At 38.8% G+C, this 5,576-nt stretch overlaps 1 gene segment (V, D, J or C); it reads left to right on the top strand.

Moving 5' to 3' along the window:
* Positions 1–5,576, top strand: part of LOC100935631 — an 824,790-nt gene that overhangs the window by 236,387 nt on the left and 582,827 nt on the right.

Below are 5,576 nucleotides of genomic sequence, written 5' to 3'. Positions count from 1 at the left end.
GACTGGGTCTCACAGGTTGGACGCCAACAGTGTGAACATTCAGGGTTGCTTCTCCGACTTTGTAGTTCCTTTGGGCTAATTCAATTTTGCTTCTCACATAGAACGCAACATTTCCTCGATGAGGGCAGGCCGTGCTGGACGAGCTTGTGCCAGTGTCTTCCACGTCAAAAATCAATCCTTAAGTTAAGAAGGACCGAGAGTGCCCTTGGTGGTCTTTTTCTGACCATCTTGTGAAGTCTCGCCCCTGTGAATTCTGGCAAGTCTGTACATTTGGCATTGGGACAGCGTGGCCAGCCCAAGGAGCTGTGCCCTCTATAGTAGAGCCGGAATGCGGGGCAGCTCAATTTAGAGAGGGCCTCGGCTCCTGGCATCTTTCTGTGTCTTGGTGCTGTAGGATGCTGTAGGATAGACACACCAAATTAGGGCGTGTCTATCTCTGTAAAGAGTTCTCCTGGCCAGTGGGCAGAAGAGAACAATATTCCAACCGCCATGAAGGAGGGCGAGGCAAACGCTATGGAGCGCCAAAGCTGCTAGACGTTGAAGACACCGAAGTCTTCCACTGCATCTTGAGTCATCACCCAGTCGTCTTGACTCTGGTGACACTGGACAACAACGGCTTTAGAAGAGAGAGTGAGGGGGGCTAGAAATGTAAAACGAAACAAAACAACAAAAATGAAGTAAAGATTTAAAAAACATACTTCACTCTGCATTTAGAGCTCACCTCTCTAGAGCGGAGAAACATTTTTAATCATATCACCTTTGAAATTGGCTTGAGTCATGATTGTGATTAGTAGAGCTTGGGGCTGCTGGGGGCTCAATGACTAGAATGCTGAATTCAAATTCAGCCTCAGACATACTACATTGGACAAGTCACTTACCCCTTTTTGCCTCAGATCTCTAAAATGAGGAGAAGGGAATGGTAAAGCAACTCCAGTATCTTTGCTAAGAAAACCCCAAACCGAGTCACTAACAGTCAGGAGTGATTACAGTAGTGAAAAAATGGATTCTATTTATTCCAATCAGTAGCAATCACTTTTGTTGGAATACATGGGAGCCACCAGGCAGTGGCTGCTGGAGATCCAACCCAGAATGGATCTCCTCTTGTGAAAGGATGTGAGAGGATGATACAAGGAGACAGAGGCATTTGCTGTTCTCCAACCTCTCTGAGAGGCTAAACGAATAAATCTCCAATTTATCTCATTCCCAGTCTGCAACACCTGTGTTAGCAAAGGCTGCCTTGCAACTCCTTCAGATGCTATGATCCACAGCTTTGGAGGCTTTCAGAGAATTGACCTATCCCTTAACAATTCCCCATTTTTTGAGGTTATTTTCCCCCCACAGCATGATCCACACACTGAGGAATTCAAGCAGCACTATCACCTCTGCCTGGTTGTAGCAGGTGTTGTTGGAGGCAAACTTTCAAGTGGAGAAGAGGACTATAGTCAGAACAGGCATTTAAGTCTCTCATCAGTCTCCTGGCTCGGCCCTTCAATGTGTTGGCCCATTTAATTACCCCAACTAAAAAAGTTCAAAAGGAAAACTGGTTAGCTTTTAAAGTCATATGTTCAAGTTTTATACACACAGGCATAAAAATAAGTTAAATATAATTGACATTTTGGATCCTGCACATCCTGTTTCTTTGTATATGGAAAGGATTTTCAGGAAGGTCTGTTAAATTCAGAATAAAAAAGAAATAAAAAACAAGCCCAAATAATTAATTCGCCTCCCCCCCCTCCCCATTCCACTATACAATGAGAATAGCCTTCTATGTCCAACTGTTCTTCCTTAACTCTGAAAGGATCCTTCTCACGAACAGCTCTGGTTCTTCTTGTGATTCTTACCCCATGTTCAGGTGCCATATATTGGAATATACAGGAGCTACCTGATAGTGGCTGCTGAAGATCCAACCCAGAATGGATCTCTTCTTGTGTGAGGATGACAGGCCGTTGCTGTTCTCTAAACTCTCTCACTGAGAGGCAGTTGCATTGTCTGACCTCTCTCCTCTTCCCTCTGCCTTCAATTTATCTTATTCCCAATCCGCAACACCTGTATCAGCAAAGGTTGCCTTGTAGCTCCTTCAGATGTTATGATCCACAGCTGTGGAGGCTCTCAGAGAATTGACCTGTCCCTTAACAACTTTGGTATGATTTCATAAGGGAATGTTAGCAAGTATAGTGATGTACTCATCCAGTAATATATTTAGTCTTGTCAACTTATTTTAATATAAAAATTACATGTATTCCCAGAGATTAAAAAGAGCAAAAAGGAAAAAGACCTATTAAAATAAAAATACTTATAGAAGCTCTTTAGTGGTGGTAAAGAACTGGAAATTGAGTAGATGTCCATCAATTGGGGAATGGCTAAACAATCTGATCTACTTCTATTGTACTATAAGAAATGATAAGTAGGATGCTCTCAGAAAAACCTAGAAAGAAAGAATTATTCAAACTGATGGAAAGTAAAATGAGCAGAAGAAGAATATCGCATATGGTAACAGCAATATTGGATGATGATTTACTTAAATAATTTAGCTATTCTCTGTAATATGTTTCAAGAGAATTCTGAAAGCCTTTTACTTTATTTTATTTTTTGCTGAGGCAATTAAGTGACTTGCCCAGGGTCACACAGCCAGGAAGTATTAAGTGTCTGAGGCCACTTTTGAACTCAGGTCCTCCTGACTTGAGGGCTGGTACTCTATCCATTGCACCATCTAGCTGCCCCTCTGAAGGACTTATGATGAAAGGTGCTGTCCATGTCCAGGGAAAGAACTGATAGAACCATAATGAACATTAATAATACTTTTTCTTTATTTTTCTTGAGGATTTTGTATGTGTGTATTTGTATGTTTCACAGAATGATTTGCCTGGAAATGTGCTTTGCATCACTATAAATATATAACCTATTGTCAAGTTAGCTTGCCTTCTCAATGAAGGGTGAGGGGAAAAAGGGAGAGAAGTTGAAACTCAATGTGAATAAAGAATGTTAAAATTGTTTTATCATACAATGGGAAAAATAAAATATTAATTTTTTTTCATAAATCAATACTCTTTAACATAGGGAGAATTAAGTAAGATAGATTCTCATAATAGACCTCAAATTGTAAACTACAAATATAAGGTCACTATTCATTGTTCATTAATCCGTTATAAAGTTCACTTGTTATAAAGTGAAGTTCACAAGATGAAGTTATAAAGTTTACAAGAATGCTGACTGGGGGACTTCTATCCTATTTGCTTAATCATCATGACCAAAATCAGTTTAGATGAGATGTTTTGATGGAATATGGAAACCCCCCCCAACTTATTTTGTATCTCCAGACTACTCTATATTGTCAAACAAACAGTCATCACACAGAGATGACCTCTGCTCTGCTCATCCTGGACTCCCCCTGTGAATACATCATTTCTAGTCCTCCTGAAGAATCCAGAATAATCAGTTTATCAATATATCAATCAAAATTTTGTATTATACTATTTCTCTTCTGCATGTCTAGGTATCAATCCATGTGAAAATAAGGCCCTGAGGACAAGAGGGCATCTTAGACCTTGTGGAAGCAGCAGGAAAAACAATAATGTCTAAATTTTCCAAAAGGGAGCAAGAGCAGATTCAAGAAACTATAAGTCCAATGAACTTGCTTTTATTTTCTGACAAAATTCTAGGTTGTATTTTTTAAATCATTATTAGTTTTTTTGAAAATATTTTTCCAAATACATGCAAAGAGAGTTTTCAACATTCACCTTTGCAAAACTTTGTGTTCTAAATTTTTCTCCCTCCTTCCCTTCCTCCTCAAGACAGCAAACAATTCAATATAGATTAAACATGTGCAGTTCTAAACATATTTTCATAGTTGTCATGCTGAGCAAGAACAATCAGCTCAATGAGGGAATAAAACATAGGAGCAAACAAAAACAAGAAGAAAGATGAAAATACTATGCTTTGATCCATGCTCAGTCTCTTTCTGGATGTACCTTCTATCGCAAGTCTATTGGAGTTGTCTTGAATCATCTCATTGGTTAAAAAAAAAAAAAAAAAAAAGTCAAGTCAATCACAGTTAATCATTATATAAACTATTACTGTTTACAAAGTTCTCTTGGTTCTGCTCACTTTATTCAGCATCACTTCATATAAATCTTTCCAGACTTTTCTGAAATCAGCTTGTTCATCATTTCTTATAGAACAATAATATTCCATTACATTCATATACCGTAACTTATTTAGCCATTCCCCAACTGATGGGCATCCACTCAATTTCCAATTCTTTGCCAGTGCAAAAAAAGGCTACTACAAACATTTAACAGGTGTGGGTCCTTTTCCCTTTTATGATCTCTTTGGGATACAGAGACCAACAGTACCACAGTAGTGAGACCTCTGAATTAAAGGGAATGCACAATTTGATAACTCTTTAAGCATAGTTCCAAATTGCTCTCTCCCCAAAACAAGTTTTCCCACATCCCCTCCAACATTTATCATTATCTTTTCCTTCCTTCTTAGCTAATCTGAGAGGTGGAGGCAGTACAACTCTGAGGTACATTTCTTTATATATTTTAGAAATGAGGTCTTTATTTTCCCTTAATCTGATCTGAGATGAGAAGCGTTAACCAAGGGACATGGATTGTAATGGTCATATTTAGTGATTTATACAAATGAGATACACCATGACTCTAGGGGGAGTGAGACATGCTTTGTGGTTGGGGTTGTGGGAAGGGTCCCTCAAAACTTTCCGGAGTGCTTCCTTTTTTTTAGTATCTACCCTAGTCTTTATTTGAAGACCCTATTTTCCTCTCCTGATGATGGTAGAAGGACACTCACGGACACAATTGGAAGTCAAGACAGGGTTATCAAAACGTTGTTATTTACCTATTTTTCTTCATTCTCTTCATTTCTGGGCTCTTTGCCAAGTAATTTTCTTTCACTGCCCCAGAACAATGAAGCTATTAATCTTGTCAATTATGTTAAAAAAAAAAAACCTTTTCAAAAATAAGATTTAATCCTTATTTTTCCTTGAAATAAGTTCTAGAGTGGTACCTCAAAACTTACAAATGTTTCAGAAGAGAATGAGTTTTTAGAATCACCCCAAAGTCTCAGCCTTTTCTTCCTGTAATCTTAAAAATGACTAATTGCCAACTCCTTAATGATTAATCTCGCATCTTCCAGAATCTGCTAAGAAGTTTTTTAGCATTTCTATAACTTTAATTAAATAAGTTTATTCCTGTAGTCCCAACTTGGCTGATGCCAGGGCCACAGGGGGAAAAAGTGTTCCGGCTTTCTTATAATTTCCTGTAGAATCCTTAAGGCGGGGTTAATAGATTTAATAAATCTTTCCCAGTATACTAAGTACCGCCCTTACAAGTTTTTCTGACCGGATAAATTTTAAATCTTTCAAGGTAACGTTCTTAAAAGGCAACATGGTTTTACCAACAAATCTCAAATAATGTTCACTACATTGAGTATATTTTCTCCCTCATCGAACCGTCCTGCTGCAGTCGGGGAAGGAGGGAGAAGTCTGAACAATCTGCCCCGTTGCCAGCTCTTCCAGGGTAGACCCGGGTTCTAGACCCAAGAGGATCCATCCAAGT

Source organism: Sarcophilus harrisii, chromosome 2 (assembly GCF_902635505.1).
Source record: "Sarcophilus harrisii chromosome 2, mSarHar1.11, whole genome shotgun sequence".
NCBI classification, from domain to species: Eukaryota; Metazoa; Chordata; class Mammalia; order Dasyuromorphia; family Dasyuridae; genus Sarcophilus; species Sarcophilus harrisii.
This window is presented reverse-complemented; position numbering and strand designations above follow the sequence as displayed.